Here is a 21,722-nt window from a genome sequence, read left to right on the forward strand (position 1 = left end):
TAGATAGTATAGCAATGGGATAGAGCAATAAGAATAAAGCTCAAGATAGAGGCTATGAGTGAATGGGAGAGCACAATAGAAAATATCATGGATAAGATAATCAATATGCGAAGATAGCTCAACATTGTCAAGATCAAAGAGAGAAGAGGGGATAGATGGATGATGAAAGAATTATGCATGATGCCTGTTTGCCAGGTTTTCATCATGGTACTTATCCAAGGTGCCACAAGAAGTGGTTTTCACCAAGGCACATTTTCATTTTTTTTTTCTTTTTTTGAATTTTTAGAAAGAGCTCAAGCTTTTTGAATGTAGATAGTGCTCCTATAAGAAAGATAAATCATGATAAGACAAGACCATAGAAAGGTATGCTCAAAGATGTTGATAGGGTGATGAAAGAGAAATGGTAATAGGAAGAATATATTGAGGATAAGAGTTCATGTATAGAAAATAAGTGTAAGCTTTAGAGGATTTCATGAGGGTAGCTGAAATATTGGACAAGATCAACATTGACACACACCTTGAAGGGTATTGGAATGATGGAGGAATCATGGATGAAATAGCTTGAGATTTAGATGTATGAGGTGGTAGAAGAGATTTGGAAAAAAGTGGAGTGGAAGGCTTTGGAATATTTTTAGGAAGATTTTTGGAAGAAGATGGAATGGAAGCCTTTGGAAGCTTGAATGTCAACTTTGAAGTATTTACAATATTCAAGTCTTCTAAAAGAGACTTGGGAATCCATATAGCTTTAGATTTTCCTTTGGATACTTCAAAACACATTTCTTCAATAATGGGTTTAGGAAACCATATTTTTTTTTATTTAGCTTTTTTAATAGTGGACCTTTGCGGTCTCTTTTGTGCATTCTCCTTCTTAGCATTCACATGTCGATTAGATGGGACATAGTGATCTTTCTTTTTCAATGGATTCTTATGTTTATTCTTACTTCCAAAGGACTTGGGATTTGTGGATAAATAAGGATGATATGACTGGTTTAGATGTATAGATGGGTGAAAAGTCACCAAGGATGAGTGTCTTTGTTGATCTTGAGGTATTATAGGAGAGCTAGGGAATGAGCTATGAGTGAATGTAGGAGATGGAGGAACATAAGACCCCAAAATGGATGGAAGGTTTGAATGCTTTAGCTTAGATGGATAAGGACCAAGGATAGATTTAGAAGATGCAAAGGGATAGTGGGAAGGGATATCAACATCTTTAGAGTGAGCAACATGGTCAAAGCCATCAATAGACTCAAGAGTACCTTTCATAGGAACAAAATTTTTAATAGAAGCACTTGAAGCTTGAGCACAATTTTGAAGTGGATGTGGAGAAGTAGAACATGAGGGGATGCTTTGATCTTGGCAAGTAGCTTTGGATAGCATATGAAGAGAACTTTTCTCATAATTTTCAGTAAGCTCAAGGGAGATAATGGAAGTGGTATCTTCATCATACTTAGGAGGTGGACAAGATATAGGATATGGAGGGGAAAAATCTTGAAAGAGATGAAAGGGTGCTTGATCTTGATCTTTCTTGACATTTATAGCTTTTTCTTTTTGAGAGTCCTCTTGACATGGAGCCACTTCTAAGGACAAGGGAGAATGAAGTGAATGGAGTAATGCTTGGATTAGGCATAGTAGTGCATGAAGGTTGAGGATGTTTAGGATTAGTAGCATGGAAAAGGTTTGTAGCCAAGTGAAGGTTAGCTTGAGTTTCTTTTAGAGGTAGCCCTTGATGATACATATAGTCAATGTGGAAAGCATTAGGTTCTTTATTTGATGGAGGCATGTTGGAAAGCTTTGAAGTGTTGGGACATGCACGAGTGTTGGAAGAAGTGGAAGATGTAATAGAGCCGCTACTAGACATAGGTTCATTAATGTAATCTTGCTCAAGAGAAGTATCTTCTCCACATGAGTCACTAGAGGTTCCAAGATCAACAATCTCATCATCAATGAGATCTTGGATTTTATGTTTTAGCTCTATACAATCAAAAGTAGCATGGTCATTAGATTGATGATAAGCACAATAAGCATCCAAGAAAGGATTTCCATACGAGCTAGACTTAGGCAGCATGATGAGCTTAGTTTCAAGAAGTGTTTGCAAAATGTCATCATAAGAATGTTCCAAGGGAGTAAAAGTCCTCTCAAAAATATGTCTAGGATCTTCTTGTTGTTTCTTAAGTGAATAACATGCGTTCATGTCTTCATCATTATCTTCATCAAAGATAGGTCCATCATGAAATTTTGGCATAGGCTCAAGTGCTTGTTCTCTACAAAGGTCTTTAGATCTAGAAGATGAAGACATTTGATGTCTTGAAGTAGAGCATGTAGACCTAGAAGAAGAGGATGACCTCAAAGAAGGTGACTCACATGCATGTAAAGACCTTAAGGAAGATTCATGTAATGATGAAATCTTCTCCTCTAACCTTTTCTTAAGTTTAGACTTCATTTCTGTCATGCACTTAGAGAGATGAAGGTAAGAAAGATCATTTGTCTCTTCTAGATATTTGTATTTCACATATATATCTTGAAACTCTTTAGTGACATGGAGGATATCATGATCATCTAGATTCAGTTGAAGTTTGGTAGCACAAGGTTTAGATCCCATAGTTTTAGATGCAAAGCCAAGCATAAAACAGCCTAGAAGATAACTTGATGTTGAAACTATAGGAGGTAGAGTGTTCACTTGCCAAGATAGTAGAGAGAGATTAAAGTGACTTGTCAAACAATATGTCCAAGAAACTTACGACATGAATAACTCAAGTCAATAGCTAGGCAAGATTCCCAAATAGCCAAATAGATAGAGCAAGTGGGGTAACAAGTGAACAACTTTACCAACCCAACAATGTAGTCAAGAAATCAAGGTAACCATTTTAGCAAAAGGATAAGTAGCAAGCATGCATAGACCATGAAGAAAAAAAGACCAAGAGCACTACGACCAAAGAGCCACTTTAAGCATGTTCAAGAACTAGAGACATAAAAGAAAAGTCAAATGATGAGACTCCTCTTAGCAAGCGACACAAGAAAATGTTTGCACTTGATGTTTTGACTTGGTTGACAAAGTTTGACAATAGTTGATAGCATAGAAAGTTTGATGTTCAAAAAAATATATTTCCAAGCAAGATAGTGACACATGGAGTAGTCTTCAAACAATCAAGCAAGGGACAAAGCAACCTTGCATGATACAAGCACATGTGAGGTCTTAAAATAAATCCATATAACTATCATCATGTGTATGTTCCAAATATTTTCACAGGTCTAGCACATTCAAGAACACATCAAGAAATATCTACCTAGAAGTCATGGTTCATTACTCAAAAACTTGGCCCATGCTTGATGCTCCTTCGCCTCACACCAAGTGGTTGCCCACAAGAGATATTGGCTTTGTCATAGAAGTGCCATAATCACAACCAAGGGAACACATATGGTGAGTGTAAAATCTTGGGGTGATCTGGGTAGTCCACTAGGATCGATCCTTGCACCAAGAAGTTAAGCAGCTGAAAAGGGTAGTTACTAACTTAGGGTGTTTAGATAGGGCTTCTGTTCATAGTGTTCCTCTTGCTCCCAATTACGGGACACCTCACCTTGCGATGAGTAACCGATCTCGCAATCACAAGAGTACCTTAAGCATTCTTGCCTAGTGATCTCCTTATGGTCAAAATCCCATAAGCGATCACACTAGGCGAAGAGAAAACACTACGTCTACTAAGGTTTTGTGTCCTTGATAGCCTTGAGTTTATAGTGGGTTGGAAGAGCTAGGTAATTTTCTTGTCCCCACTTGGGTCATTCCTCTCAGGTTGTTCGAGAGCAGGCCCTCTAAAGGATTCTAAACTACACAAAGAGTGGATCAACTTTTGGAAGTCAAGATTTCTAATTCACCACAAGGGTGAAGAGCATACTCTCCTATTCCAATCATTTTCTCCCAAACACACCAAGAAGATTTAGTTACCCCTTGCTTTTGAAACCAAATGGCAAGTCAAGATTTCTGAAGAGCATACTCTCCTATTACCAAAAGACTCCAATCACAAGTTTTATGTGCCTATGAAAAATGAACAATTAGTCAATGCCACACATAAAAAAAAAAAAAAGCAAAAAAGTTTGGGTTTTTATGCTTTGGACAGCCCTGCAAACAATGTTAGTAGCCCTTGCGCATTTGAAGCTTTGACATGCGTTATTTTTATGCAATGTTTCAATTTTTTGACAAGGATGGCAACCTGAAATCACAACTTGTTAGCACCAAAATTTAGTGTTAAATAACATAAAAATTCTACAATAAAAAGTGGTTAGTTTCCTCAAAAAGCCAATTTATCTTCCAACCAAGTGCATGCAAAGAAAGTGCAAGTTAATCACAAATGCTCTTATTTTTACTCTTTGATTTTGACCTAGTCAATAAGATTGGACTTTTTTGATATGATTTCAGATCCAAAAATAGAAATAAAAAGAAGAGACCCTTGATAAAAATCAGAGAGCTTTCCAAAAATGCAAGAAATTCAAAAAAAAAATTTCATTTGTGCCCTAGGCGCCCATTTTGTCAAAACAGACCAGATTTATCAAATCGGGCTTTTGATCCCTATATGACCTCAAAAGTCAAAACACAAAGAGAGTACCCCTCTTAGAATTAATAAATATTCCTGAAAATGTAAGTTTTTCTAAAAAATACACTTATTTGCGATCAAAAATGGCTTTTTATGAAAAACAAAAAAAAAAAATCATAACTCCTACAAATCATGTCAAAATTATATGAAAATTGGAGTGAGACATGGTGGAAACATATCCAACTTGAAAAAATAATTTCAGAACCAAAATCCAAGCGGTTTAAAAGATATAATCAAATCTTTAAACCAACTAGATTTTTGGCCTTCAAACCAATCTACCTATGGGTTGGCCTTAAAACCCAAGTGATAATTCTACAAAAGAACTTGATTAGATCCAATATGCTGCTATAAAAAACTAGAGATGAAAAATAAAAGCAAATGGAGCTAGAAACTTGATTCAAGCCCCACGGTGGGTGCCAAAAATGTACACTCGAAAGTGTCCCACTCTAAACCCTTCTATCCAAACGATTCCTTGAGTTTGGAATGCTTGGATGCCAGCTTAGAGCTCCCTATCCATGGAGTGCAAGAGAGTATATTTCAAGAATAAGACGGCTCTCAAATGAGCTTTAGAGATACTCTTCTTGCTAGTAAACCATGCAATGGGAGGTTCCAAAGACAAGATGCAAGAATGCAAATGTCCCAAGGAGTTCCACAAGAATGCAATGCAACTAAAGATTAAACTAGAATAAATATGAAAAGTGCAACTATTCTAAGCATGGATGAGAGTGTTACAATCCAAATATTAAGCTATGTGAGATAGATTATTGCAAAATAGAAGCTAAACTAACATGCAACATGAATCTAAGCTAAAATGCTATGGTATGAGAGAATGTAGACAAGAAATAGAAGTTCTCCACAAAGCTCCAAAGAAACCTATTAGAAAATCTGCAGCATAACAATATTCAAAATGAGGGTGGATGCTTTGAGGGGGAAAGCTCTCTCCCTTTTAAAGTCGTACGAACGGTAGAGATCAAGATGAAAATGGTGGATGATCAATGGTGGAATTCAAAAAGAGGAGTGATCCATGTGCACACACAAGTCAACCAATAGAATATAAGTTGACTTGTCACATAAGACAAAAGTCTCACAAGCCTTTTCTTTTAATTGTAAAATAGAAAAAGGACTTTATGTGTGCACTTTAAGTGGGTTAGAAGAATGGGATCTTTTATTTAATTAAAAGGGGAAATGTTCTTTTAATCAAATAATGAACTTAGGATATCATAGTCAAACTATAGGTTATAATCAAATAAATTGATTATTAGCAATTTGGTGTAGATAAATGATTAAATTAATTTAGCCAAAATGCTGAGAAGGGGGCTAATAGTCTAGATGACCATTTTTAGGTAATTACACATATATATCTATATGTATGTATATGTATACACACACACACACATATATGTATATATGTATATATAGATATACCTACATACATACACATATATATAGATATACATATATATACATATATAGACACATACATATATTGTATGCGCACACACACACACACACACACACACACACACAACATATATATGTATGTATGTATATGTACATATACATATATATGTATTTATATATATATGTATATGTATTGATATATATATGTATGTATGTATACATACATAAATACGTACATACACATACACACACACACATATCTTCTTCAATCTATTAACCTTTCATTCTTATTTTATTTTATTTTTCTTTATTTTCATTTATTATTTTGTTTTTCCTTTTTTGGTTTTAGTATGTAGGTTTGTTTCTTTTTGTTGATTCGTGTGGTGCTTTTGGTCTTCTCTATTAGTTAGCTTGGCTTTGTTGTTTCCTTCTCTCTCTTTTGTTTATGACTAGCTTGTTTCTTTTAATTTCTTGATTTAATTAGTTTTTCATTTTGTGGTCCTTATTTCTTGATTGTTGTACCTTCTTATCTTTTCTCCTATTTATATTTAGAGTGAGTCTAGAGTTGCAACACATTTTATGCTACATATACCTTTCTATTCATCCAGGTGATGGATCATAGAGTGTGATCCAAAATGTTGATGCAAAAAAATACACAATCAAATCCAGAAACCTATGATAATAATTTAATAATAGCTTAATAAAATGAATAATTATCAATATATACTACATTGATATAATGATTATATTAGACATTACAATATTGAATACACATGTTAAATATTAGAACATAAATGTTAATTCAATTTAATATGGCTACTCAAATAGCATAATTAACATTTTAATTAGGTATAATGATAATCAAATATGTCATCAAATATTTAATAATAATAAGGTGATTGGCAATAACATCCCTACCACCAAGCAAGTCAAGCATTGTGACCTTTCTCATAGGCGATTGGAAAACATATGTAAACCCATGCCTTGACAACTAATAAACCCCTTAAGATGGGAAAAATAACAATAAGGAATATAATCAATCTACTATTATGTGGAACATGATACAATTAAACATATATTACTAAATGTGTTACAGTCATGTGTGGCCTTGACAGGTGGTAATGGTGCCATCAATTTGGAAGAAAATAACTACATGTTGGACTTACAAGTCTCATTGGCATGAAGTTTGTAAATTGATGTTGGCATTAATTGGAAATTGGTCAAAGATGTAGACATTACAAGGTAACACTGGCACTAGTAGAAGAGTGAATAGGTCTACATGTGTGTGGTAATACAATCTAAGCCACCATCATCAGACAATAATAAAGGTTTGTTGATCACGTATCATCTATGATGAGTCACCATGGATGTGACAAGATGGAAGGTCAGTCAAAGTTGATGTGACAAGGATATAGGCCAACCTGGCAGAAGGATGTAAGGACAAAGGCTACATACATGTTCACAGATGGATTGGTAGGGATACCAGTCTAGGACCTACTAGTAGGTTTCATAATTTTTCTGCAAACAACTTGAGCATGAATTTCAAATTTGAAAATGAGTGAGATTTTGTTTTGGGTAACTACACTCTAACAATGCAAAGTGTATAAAGGCACTCAGAGTTCATTTGTGAAGTTTTTAGAGAAGCAGAGTGTTGTTGCAGCCAAGACAGTATTGGTATTGTTGTTTTCAAAATGTAAGCTAGTGAAGAACACAATTAAAGAGTATAGTGAAACAACATATAGGTTGTTTAGCTAGATGAGGTAAAGGTGAGACTAAAGGGTATATGGGGCAAGTAGATTGAAGAAGATGATCAATACATATTCAATAGTATGCAACTATATCTAGAAGGAAAGACAATGCTATCATTAGATCATTTTCATTTAGATTTCTCTCTTACCATTGCATCTATTTGTAGCTCTTAACAAGAAAAGCTTTAGCAACAAGCCTTTGTAAATCCTTTAATAGGGTGTCTATCAAAAGGAGATTTTTAAATCCTCTGATTAGGTAGCTTTCATAGGCTTTTGTAATCCTAATACATAATAGATATTCCTAACAGGATGTGTTCCTAGAATGAACAATTGTAACTCTTAACTAGGCAACCCTTTACATGCATTATAAGGGCTAGTGGGTATATTACTCCCACCATGGCTTTCATCCTCTCATCAAGGGTTTTCATGCACAAAATCATTGTGTCACTTGATGTATGCATTCGTGTGTGAGTTTGCATGCTTTTCTTTAACTACTCTCATTGTTGCGTTATTGCTAAGAAAATTGGTGTTAGAAATATATATTGTAGTATCTCAGTTGATTGATAGAAAAGTTCATTATGATTTAACCCCCCTCTTAGTACTGGTTGAGACCAATATTTCGTATCAAAGCTTAGACCCTAGCAGTGAATAGCTTGATAACTTGAGGGAAAAATCTGATGGTAGCCTATATATTATAGAAGTAGCTCTATGTAGCACTCGACACCATTGAAGGTTTGAAGGACAAGCTAAGAAAGTCCTTGACCAAAAGGAAGAAGATAATGAAAAGGCTAAGTGAAAGCCAAGAATCCATAATCAAGTTAAAGATTAAAATGGATCTAAGGAATCAAAAGAAGCCATATTTGATCTAATGGCTGAAAATGAAAAGTTAAAGGAAACCATTAGGTAGATGAGGACAGAGAAAGAAGAGCTGACAAGAGAAGTAAGAAAGTCTCAAGATGAACAAGACAATTTCATCTCAACCATGAAGTTGAAGGAGAAACTAGAAGAAAGGACGTGTAGAAGAGAGAGGAGAATAACCATCCTCACATAGAATAGTCCATGCATATGACTGAACAAGTGCTCAAGCTGACTGAAGAATTGAAGAATACAAATGAAAGAAATGGGAAGTTGAAAAAGTTCAACAAGAGCTTAGAAAAAATCAATGAACAATTGAGATATCAAAGAAGAAACAAGAGTACCACCAATCTTGGTTATGTAGGTGACAATAAGATTGAAGAAGGTGAAATCTCAAGAAGAGAGAACCTAGACTACAAAAGGTCAGGAAACCACATCTAAGAAAGGTAAAAAAACCTGCTAAACCTACCTATTATTATTGTGGTAAGAAGGGACATACTCCTAACATGTGTTGGTTTAAGTAGATAACACATGTTAAGAAGTGTACCTTTGATGGGTATTGCAATGAATACCATCTATATGGTCACACAACACAACAATGTATATCTCAATTTAATGAGAAGAGAATAAATGGACATTGCTACTACTGCAATAATTACAAGAAAAAAGTTGAGGACTATAGATTGAGATTAATATCTAACCATTCATCTTCAAAAATAACAAGTTTCACTGGGAGGGACTGGTTCTCCACATCAGTCTATACAATATGTGGGAATGATGGTCAACTAACAACTCACTGTAGGTTAAGGATGAACCAAAGGAGCAATACTAGACCATAGAGAGGTACCAGAGTGAGGTGCCATAAATGTCACAAGATTGGTCATCTAACAAGAGATTGCATAAGCGGTAGAAGACTACGAAAAAACTCCTATTAGTAAAGGGAAGAGCAAGGCTATAAATAAAGAGAAATATGAGGACTTTGCCAAAATGCAGATGGAGAAGTGTGAAGTAGTACAAACAATCATGCCTGATGAGGTCATAAGCTTACCGGTCATTAGTGAGACCCCAAAGAAAAATTAAGAAATGACAAGCTTAAATGTGTTAGGAAAAAAAGGAAACACTCTACACTAGTCCCCTAGTCTAAACTGGTAAGTCACATTGTGATGATTGGTGATCGTTCCATTAACAAGTAGGAACTACCCACAAAAATGAAGGATGAAAAGTGATCATTAATCGATGATTGAAAGCATTAATGACTCATGTCTAGTGGTAGGTGAAGCTTTTTCTAACTTTTGTTGTAATCACCCAAAATGGGTCCTTCAAAATAGATGCCTTTAATCTCAATTATCGATCAAAAATCACCAAAGTCCTAACCAAAAGGCACATTATCTTCTATCAATCGATTTGATTTAAACTACCAAAATCACATAAACCATCATGTTTGCAATTATCATCAAGTATTGATTTATTCCTAATCATTGATATTAATTGACAATTAAATAATTATAAAATAATTAGTTTAATTTAATTTCCTAGCACATTAATTAAATTGCACCCATTTTCCAATTCACACATAAAAAGGAATTAAATTAATTGAATAGAATTAATATGTCAAAATATTAATTTATTGAATTTAATATTCAACTATTGAGAAAATATTAAAATAAGATAAATATTCCAATATTTTCTCAAAAGATCCACAAAATCCAAAATTTGAAGAAAAGAGCAATTTAAATAAATAAATAAATCAATAAAAGTGACAAATTAGTTAACTCAAAATCTAAAAAGGAGATTTGTTTGTTAATTAAGCTTTCTTAGTAGATGGATCAATCAAATCCTTGACTCACCCCCAATCATGAAAATGTGATAAGGTTGTTAATTGAGATTCTTAGTTCTAATTGCTCTGTTAACTCTTCTTGATTGCTTTGTTAACTTTCCTGATTGATCTGTTAACCTCTTTAATTACTTTGTTAAATCAGTTATAACTCATTCTAAATCCAACTTTGATTACCCTGTTAACTCAATTCTAACTCAACTTTTATTTCATCCTGATATTTCTATAAAAAGAAGACTATCACCTCTCATTTGATATGTACAATTGAAGAGTAAATGCACATTGTTGGAATGACTTTTGGGATGTTGTGTATCAAGCTTAAAGATTATTATTTTTTACTTTATATTTGTTGTCATTGAGATTCATTTTGCATATTAGACCACTTCACCAAAATTCGTTCATAATATTTCATAGAAAAATACAAAAAAATGCTTACTTTGAATTCAAAACCCTTTATTTTGGTTCACTCTATAGTCATTGAAGGCTTTTGATTCTAGGAGCGTTCATACTCTTTCTTGTCTTGTTGGTTTAATCATTTTTATTCCTCTAGATGCTTTAAGTAATTTTATCTAACATATAATAATCTATTGAAGTGTGTGTCGCAGGTGCAGGACCCATTTTTATACACACATTTATAGTGCCCACCGTGGAGCTGAATGTGATTTTTAGCCTCGAATTCTCAATTTTCATATTACTGATATTTATTTGCAAATTGATTTTTACATGCAAGTTTTTAAAGATTTTATCATATCTCCTAAATCATCTAAAGTTTTTCAATGAGATTTTTTTTATCACAGATCAAGGTTGATATCAGGAGCCTACAAAAAAATCAGATTTTTTTGATCAATTTTACATGAATTATATTTTTTTATCAAGAGGATATGCATATATAATGAGGGGAAGTATGTGAATCAGTCATTCAATGATTTTTTCACTAAGCATGGTTTGTTACATCAGTTGATAGTACCCCACACTCCTTAGTAGAATGGTGTTGCTAAGAGAAAGAACATAACTTTACGAGAGATGGAAAATTGTATGATACACTCTAATATGATCCAAAAGATGTAATATAACTTGAATTCAATTATGGTTATACCTGTAGACACTCAAAAATGGTTCACATCTATGAATTCATCACTTCTTCATACTAATTTGTCCCATTTTTTCATTCTACTAACTTTGATCTTTTGGCCAGATTGACCATATTTCATCATTTGTATCTGCTTTCACATCAATTTCATATCAAATCGGAATCATATCAAATCAACTCAAAACCATATTAAATCAACTCGAAATCACTCAAAATCGGTCCTAATCAACCCAAAACATATCAAACATCTCAAATCAATCATCATTTATCTGCTCCTAGGCATTGTTGTGGCTTTCAGTGCCTTGGAAACCTATCAACTTATCAATCTTATCAATCTGACATTAGTACTGTCATGGCTCTCAGTGCTAGGTCAAACTATCATTCATGTCATTCAATCTTTGACATTGTCGAGGCTTTCAATTTCAAATCACGACATCATCAACCATTTTAATAACATTGACAATGTTCGTTGGTGTTATTATGATCAAACCTTATCAATCAATTTCAATCCTGTAGCATTTACAATGTTGGTTAAATGTTACATATCAACCAATTCATGTCATGTGTCCTTGGCATGTTATCAACTTTAATCAATCAATCTGATCATGACTTTGATCTACTAGTCATCATCTTATTCCATATCCATCATCATTACATTTTCATCAAAGGATACGGTCGCATTCATTTAATCAAATTGGCCAATCATCTGCTAATCTTCTCTATAGGATTAAATAACCCATAATTTAATCCCATTATTTCTATTTTTTCTTCCCAATCATCATCCTCAATTAATTAATTTTATTAATTAATTGATTCATTATCTGCAAACCATGGAAATTCTTAATTTCCTAAGTTCCATTTTTCATCATTAAATCCATTTCTACTAATTCTTATTTTGTGGGATAAGAGGATTTTAAATTCAAATATTCCATAAAATATTGCGTCATCATGACACTTGGATGTGACACCTCGTGGATCCTCCTTTGACACTTGGCTGAGATTCTTCATAATCAGATATTATTACCTCTTACGCATGTCCCTATTTGGCTTCTTCGTCATAGATTCTTGGCTTTAAGTGGGTTGAGGAATCTTATGACGCGTCATAGATTCTCTTCCAAATTTGACTCTCATGTGTCATAGAATCCTACTTTTGGCATATTCCGTCATATGCGTCATAGGAATCTCTTGCCACATCGCATGTCTGTGGGTGACAAATCCAATGCTCTCACCCTACATGAAAATTATAAAATGGACACCCTTCCTCTCATTTTAGAGCTAGAATACTTAAGTCTTGAGTCCTTGAATCTTTGAGTTTTTGAGTCTCTACTAATTTTCATTTTGCATTCTCTCTCTCACATAAAATCACACTTCAAGTATTCTCATGGCATTATCACTATCATAGGCTTTTGCTTCAATTTTGTGTGCACTATAGGCAACTTTGGAGCTACAATCATTTGGAGAAGAAAGAAGGACATGGGAGCTACAAACGGAAAAGGGACTTTTTGATTATGTTTGCTTTCTTTTGTTTAGTTTGGCTTTCATGGTAGACTAGTGGGTGCTAACATATGATTATTGAGTTTGTGATTTGCTCATAGTATGTTATGCTTTTAGCTCGTTTTTTGGTCCTATAGTATCAAATGTCAACTTGTTTCTTTGTGAAAGAGAATTAATTAAAAGAAATACTATGGATTTGAATATGAAAGAAAAATATTGTTCAAATCTCTCTCTCTCTCTCTCTCACACACACACACACACACACACACACACACACACACACACACACATATTTTAGTTGAATGAAATTATTATATACTTTCGTAATTTTTTTTATCTTTAGTTCTATGAAAGGTTAATGAGATTTAGAATGCACTTGAAAGGACAAAGAAAAAGCTTATCTTGTAGGGAACCTAAAAGGACTTATTTATTTGTTAAACTTGAGAAAATAAATAAAAATAATTTTTTTGCTCTTGTCTAGTGACTTTTGGCTCATCCTTCTGGGTTCCTTGATGGAGCATGATGTATCAGTACCATAGAAATTTATGATATTATTTTTTATTTATGTTTGTGTTGTTGTTTCATGCTTATACTTCACACATGATGTCTTTCTAAACTTTTTGATGTGTTTGGAACTTTCAAGGGTGGGATTAGGGTTTAGGGTCATCTTAGGGGTATGGGACCTAAGAATGCTTACTAAACCTTCATGTTCAATGTTTTGATGTCTTCTTTGTGTGGCCACCATATGTGCTAGGACCCATAAGTGGTCACTAGAAGATCCTATGAATAGAGACCAAACACCGAGTAGGATAAATTAAGTTAAAACACCAATAAAATGAATGGGTTATGGGGGTTTAGGTTAACACATTAATAAAGATAAAGTGAAAGATTAAAACATTATACTAAAATAAATAAAAAGGAAAAGAAAAGTATTAAATGAAAGATGTGATGTGTTGATTTACTTTTGCAAAGTATCTTTACTTAAAAACCAATGAGTTAAGCATAGGAAATGATAGTTGTAAGTTACGAAACAATAAATATTTAATCTTTGTTATTCAAACTTAATTCATACAAATGGCTAATGGAATCACTAAGCATACAAGTGAATGTAAGGGAACCTAAAGGAACTTAGTGTGAGATAAATAATGTGATCTAATTATGAAAAAAAAATTGTTGTAAAAGACTTGAAAACTTTAGGCCTCATCCTTTTGAGTTCCTTGGTGGGGGTGTGACAAAGCCCAAGAAAACATGCATCTCATTGGTCCATTAAAATCTTGGTTGAAATGATTTTTAGGATGAATTTATTATTTCACTCGATATGACATGAGGCTAAAAAGTGAAAGATGACTAGAGACTTGTCAAAACTAGAACTAGCTCACAAAATGCCAAAAGTTAAAATTTCTACAAGTTAAAAAACATGGCTAACAAAATTCAACCTTCCACTCTTTTAACTTCTAGCTTAAACACATTATAAATCCCTAATATGCCTCCAAGTGGTCTTTATTGGTTGTTTGGAAATAAAATTTATTTCTTAGCAACATCTTTTAACCTTTTAACTAACTCTTCATGATAAATAATTCTTGTTTCATTTTCTATTCAAAATTGGCTTTTCAATTTTGGAGGTTTATTTGACTCAATGATCTTGATTCCAAATAATTTGAATCTCTTTGTCCAATTTATTTCAAGGACTTAGATTTATTTTTGAGTAGGGAGTAGGTCTAGAATCTAAATGTGTACTACTTGTCGCGATAATAATTGTTGATTTAATACCATACCTATGAATTTAATATCTACAGTCGTTGGTTTGATGTACAACATTTTTTATAACACAATACTAATAATAGACTTAATAGTTTTTATTGTCAATGATGACTACCCATGATTGAATAGATTCCTTTATTGTAAAGTTACCAATGATTGTTGCCACTTTAGCTACTTAAGTATGGGTGCTTCTTTTGGATACCTATTAATCTTCACTTTTTTATTGGGTTATTTTGAACACCTTGGTGAAAACATGCTAATGCGACATTAAATATATGATGATGTACCCCTAAAGCTTAGTTATAGAAAAAGGAATTGCTAAATAAGTTGCTATAAAATTTGAGACTTAATTGAAATTTCTAAATAGAATTTTGAGAATTGTGAAATAAGAGTGCACAACTACCATATCATCTCCCCTAATAAAGAGGAAATTTCATGAGTGAGAGAGACCCCAATCTTTCCTCATTAATCTTATGGGTTTGACCTAAATTTATCTCTATTTTGATAATACACCAATTGTTGGTTGAAGTTGTTATAATTATTGAATCCACTTGTACCAGTGCAACCACCTAAACACAAAAGATCTCAATTCTATTTGAGGAGGGGGATCCTTTGGAATACAAATCCATTCAACACATTTTCATCTAAGTTTGACAAAATCTACCCTAGGGTGTTTCCAATTTTTATCAAAATTCAAGGATCACACTATTCCATGGGATGGTTAAAATATAAAATTACATGGGATCTTTGAGAGGGGACATCATAGTGAGTTTCTGAATCTCATAAGTGAATACTAATCATATTCATCAACCACATACACCCCTCCATAATTCAAGCTTACAAAGATTATTTAGGCATTCAATTATGAAGAAACTCTTTACCGAATTTCATAATTTAATCTCCTTCCTCCAGTTTTCCAAAGTCTATTCTTCCATTTGAGTTTGTGAAATATCTTTTGTAAAAAAACATTAATTCGTAGCAAATATCTCATCCAATTCAATGTAGGATTCAAGATGCTCCTTTGCCAAAATGATCGAAACCCCTAACTTCATAATTAATTTTTTCTAGTACTAAAATTGAATTATTCTCTCTAATCTATTGGGATCCAATGTGATTTTTACTATTTTGGATTGTCCATGTGTTACTGTTGAAGAGTGCAATCAAAAATTCCAAACCATCAATCTTCCTTCTCACGCCTCCAATCAACAACTATATATTGTGATGGAGCCCCCTTTTAATTTTTTCACTCGTACCTGCCCAAGACATTTCGCTTCATTTCTATACTTAATTTTCTTTAATGCCGATAGGCATTCTACAATGGGGGGAGTGGGATAGTGTGAGGGTGTCAATGTTAACTTTTATTCTTCCACGTTAAATTTGACAACCATCTACATGTCAAAATTTTAAATCTTATTATGAATAGAACATACTTTTAAAAATAATTTAATAAATACCACACAAAATATCCGTTTAAATTAGCATATTTGGAAATATAAATCATCCATTTTTTAAGAAATAAAAATAAAAAGATCAAGTTAGTAAAAAACTAAATAAATGAAGATAAAGGAAATATAAATAAGATGTAGTAAATTAAATTATAATTATTTTGTAGTGAATATTATCGGCATTTCTTTAAATAGATTTATTTAAGATATCTACTAGTACCTGCCCAAGATATTCGGCTTCATTTCTATACTTGATTTTCTCTCAAACATTTGTCATATTCACTTTTTGAAATTTATAAGGACCTGTTTGGTTGTGGGAATTACATAATGATAGAATTTTGTAAAACTGTAATTGAACAATTTAAAAATTTAAAATCCAAAAAATAGTTTTTCGAAAAATGATTGAAATTATTTGATTCACCTAAAAAACAAGTAAGAAGATATCAAAACTCGTCTTCAATCTCTAACTTTATACCCTTTACTGCTTCGAACAGAAAGGGAAAAGTTTCAGAGTCATTTAACACCATTTGCACGGCATATGGAAAGAGAAAATGTGAATTTGTTATATGATAAAAGCAGTCGTGAAAATGTCCACAATTGAATTATAGAATGCCCAAACCACAAGCCCGATCACGTTGCCTAATTTCTGAAACACGTGCTTCACTTGCGCATAAATCAAACCATCGGATGACTGTGATGATGGTCAGCAGATCGACTGAAGAATCAGGGCCAACAATAGGTTATGTTGGGGTGTTGAATGTCTGGACTACCTTGTTAATTGCTCACCCGTTAGCAAATCTAAAGAGAAGAGTTTTGAGAAAAATGTGATTAACTACTTAACATCTGCCTTAATGGCGGCTTGGTCAGTGCTCGTGCCCATCTCAGGCCATATGGTGTTGCAGAGTGAGGGAAGAAAGAAGGGACACAAGTTGAGGGGATACCGGGTCTGATGTGGATGAGAGGGACAATCGATATATTTCTTTAAACATTGGACAATTTGTGGATCCAATTTTTTTTTTTTTTTTTATGAAATTTGATTTTGCAAATAGTGGAATTGAAATTGGTTTTCCGATTCCAGCTTTGAGGTGGAAAATTCTTATGCTTGTTTTGGGTTAACATTCGAATATGGAAAATCTATTTCATTTTCATCTTTAACAATAGAAATGGAATTCAGAAATTCTTGTATTTGGATTTTCTAATTCCAATTCAATTCCAACAATCAAATGGATCTTAAGTTTCTTTATAAAATATTTTGGATTGCAATCATACTTGAAGCTTTCATAAGCATTCATATGAATTGTGGAAATCTAATAGTTTTAGTCTATATGTTTTTCGAAAAGTTGATGGTGAAAAATTTTACATAATCAAATTGAGAAGAATTCGTGAAAATTTATGTGGATTGTGGAACTCTGGTAGTTTTAGTCTATTTGTATTCATTCTTGAAAGGAAGAATTAACAATAACAGATCTTCACAATTCATGATGTTATTGTTATGCTTTTGGATAATATTTTGTGTAAGTTTTATAACATCAATGTTTCATATTATATTCCATGATCCATTGTCAAGATTACAAAAAAATAATAGCATGCAGGCCAAGAATCAATAAAAAAAAGATTGAGGGAAATGAATAATTCAAAGTTAAATTAAGTCCTCCTTATAAGAAATAAATATTTGGGATGAGGTTTTTGGTAAGAATCTATTTTTCAAGTTCTCTAAACAAAAATGAGAAACATTATACTATTGATTCAAAAAGTCGTGGAGAAGATTATAAGAAACAAAATAATAAGTGGATGAACAAAAGATATATTATCTTGTAAAAATACAATTTTTTAAAATTGACAATGGGTCAAAGCCCAGATAAGTTATTATCATTTTTAGTAATTAATTATTTTCATGTGTAAAGTTGGAGCATACTTCAACCCAAGAGCTGCTAAGAGGCTCAGAAGTAATCATTATGTTGTAGGTCATACCTATCTTGTAAAAATACTTCAATTAATAAAGAGACAATAAAAATGTGTTGAAAAATTAGATAGATTAAAAAATGTGGAAAAAAATCATTATGTTAAATAGTTCAATTTTGCAGAGTAATATTATTAAAAAATAAGTTGTGTCAATGTGTCTTTGGTCTATTGGTGAAGTTGAATGGTTCTGAATGAGCCCACTAGGGATAGAGTTTAGTTGAGTTCATGACCCTCACACTATAAGGGACAATGCTAGAATTGTGCTCTAAGAGGAAAGTGTATCTTTTATGTAGAAAAAGAGTAGTCAAAGTTGAATGGTTAAAAAAGAACATGATGATGACCTAGGATAGGATGTGATTCTTGATATCTTAGATCATTGTTGTTATGGAGATTATTTTTCATATTAGTTAGTTTGCATATCAATTATGTAGATGTCATTTATTATATAAGAATAACTCAAAATTAGTCAATTATATAGGTATTATGTGAGCATGTCAACATTTTTTTATGGTAAACATGAATTTTAAAGTTTCAATTTTCCATCCTATATCAAATTTATATATCTACTAGGTCATTTATACAATTGTGAATCTAAACCTCAACAATTAAAATTCAAAAATTCATTTATTTACTTTGTCTATATGTTTTGAACTATCTTAGTGCATGACTATGTTGATTTTTTATTACATTACAATTAGAATAAATTTATTCATCCATTTAAAATTACATTACATGCTCTTATCTACATGCACACATCATATTAATCATATCAATAAATTTAATTGTATTGATAACATATGTTTTAGATTACGATAAAAGCACGTTTTGAAGGGGCCCCGAAACCCTATTAACTAAAACAAGAAAGATAGGCAATTAAGACCACCAGGAATAGTCCTGAAACCTACTGAAAAGAAAAATGAAAATAAGGTTTTATAGGGAATTGAAACCACTAGCAAAGTTCAATAAAACTATCCAGGTTTTACAAGGACCTAGAACCTGAAATAAAGTTTTACCCAAAAACAGAACCAGAACTAGATACCAGAACCAAAAACATAGACCAAAAAAAAGACCTATACATAAACAGAAACAACACAGAAGACCAAAAGCTTCTATTGCAGTTCTGTAATAATCTTGACAACCTCCTTCCTAATCGTAACAGTGTTCTGAATGGAGTTGGCAGCCGAAGTCGCAGCAACTTGCAAGGCTTTCTTCCTCGAACTCTGCCTTGTCCTCTTACTCGGGCCCTCTGAAGAAATAGTATCTTCTTTAACTCTTTTTTGAAGGCTAGTAGCAGTGGCACAAATGTTTGATGTTATCTCCATTTTTGTACCACTTTCCTTGATGAGCATTCTAAGATTTAACTCATAATCTTTAAGTTTTTTAGGGATACCTCCCATTTGCACCTCCAGGTGATTAATTATGCCCCGATCAGCATCCTGGTTGTGTTGCACTATTTCCACTTTCTTCTTCAGCCCCATAATTTCATTATAGATCCAAGAATCAACTTGGAGAATAGAGTCCGCTTTGAGCTTGGCAGAATGTAAGAAGGAAAGCTTGTTGTCCCTCTGTGGTGAGTCAAAAATGTCATTAGTACTCTCATGTAAAGGGGAACCAACCTTTTCCATTTGTTCCTCCCTATCCATCTGGACCCGCTCTCTGTTCTCAACAGGGGCATCTTGCTGGACTGGATCCTCCTTTTGTTGTTCCCTAGTCTCCGTAGTAGGAGTCAAAGCTTGAACCATATGATCCACATCCTTCATAGTAACTGGGTCATCAGTTAAGTTATATTTGTCTTTAACACCCCCCCCATACACAATTTGATTACCTGCATTATCAGAGATGCTCTATTCTGAGTTACCCTCTGATGTATCCTCCTCTTTTTCTTTATCAAATTTTCCTTTTGTTTTCGGATATCCCTCCAAATTTGAGCTGAATTCCCCAACATCTATCCCTTCCTCTTCCTCTAGGATATCCTTCTCAAAACCCTCAGAACACTTTGACTCAGACTCAGTTTCAACAATATGTTTCTGAGAACTGTAGGGTTTAGGTTTTACCTTTTCTTTCCCTTTAACATTCTCATCCTTCTTACACTTCTTGGACTAAGAACCTTTTTGATTGTCAGAGGAGTCAAAGCAATGGACTTATTTTTACAAAAGCCCTCAATAAGAAGTATCAGACCTTCATGTAAAATAGGTCGAGACTCCTTCTTCCTATGGGCAAATAAACTTTGAAGCAACGAAAAACGTAGATAGAAAGGGAAATAAATTCTATCCTTGTATCTAAAGTGGTTGAGAAAAACAAAATGAAATTTATGAACTCTTTTGTTCCTACCATCCAGGATAAAGTACTCACGAATGTAGCAAAGCACATCATGCCATATACCTTGAATCTGCTCCACATCAAAGAAGTCTCCACTCTTTTCCAGTTGCTTCTCCTCATCATCCGTCTTTGGATATTTTTTATAGGCCGCATTGGAGATACTAGTCTATTTTGAGAACTTTATGCCACCCATGGGGAGCCTCGTGACCTCAGCAAACAAGTCCTCAGTAAGCTTCACAATGCCACCACGGAGAGTGACTCTATCATTAGCCCAATTTTTAAAGAAAGCGGTAGTGATATGGGGTTTGAAGCCATGCAAACGCTCCAGATAACTAACCACCTTCCCTTTCTAAAGAATCTTCCAAACATCCTGATGAGCCTTCCATTCATCACATTTTTTGGGTTCTTGTTTCCACAGCTCACCCCCCATTCTGCCAAGCAAACACAAAACCAAAAACACCCAGATACAGTACGCAGAGAGGTTGAAAGGAAACCAATTTTTAGTTGCGTGATTTGGAGGTCGCCTTTTAGAAGATACTTGCTGAGACCACATTACATTCACATGAATGTACCTCCTCATGGAAGGTAATCTGACAACCGTAAGGCCACTCCACCAAATCATTAAATTGCTAATCCAAACAAATCTTTCCTAGTTCGGAGTGAATGGCTTCATAATTAATAATCATTTTAAGATCAACATGCTTTTTTAATTCCTCATGCCACCTCACCTTATGCCCCGTTTGAATAGCACAGTTGGCTATCCAGTCAACAACACCATTGGCCTTGCAGTAAGTATGGGAAATTATCACCTTTTCAAATTTTTGAATTAAGGTTTTGATTTCCATAACCATAGCTTCAATAGACCATGAGATTGCATTTTTATTATTTAGTGTATTTATAATGTTCAAAGAATCACCTTCCAACCATAATTTGGAATACCCCAAATCGACAACTACCTTAATAGTATAGAGGGTATCAGTAGCTTTAGCAATGTGGCTATTAGATTTACCAATAGGGATAGCAATAGCATCTATAACATTACCCACCTCATCTCTTAGGACCCCTCCACATCCTGCTCTTCCCGGGTTTCCCTTAGCAGCCCCATCAAAATTCCCTTTGATCCATCCAAAAGGAGGCGCCTTCCATTTTATACTCAATCTTGGATTATCAGTTTTCAGATCATAAAGGGTTCTCAAAATGGAAAGTTTGCTTAGAAATTCTCTGGGA

Source organism: Cupressus sempervirens, chromosome 8, assembly GCF_028749045.1.
Source record: "Cupressus sempervirens isolate cs-2001-9-10 chromosome 8, ASM2874904v1, whole genome shotgun sequence".
Taxonomy (NCBI): domain Eukaryota; kingdom Viridiplantae; phylum Streptophyta; class Pinopsida; order Cupressales; family Cupressaceae; genus Cupressus; species Cupressus sempervirens.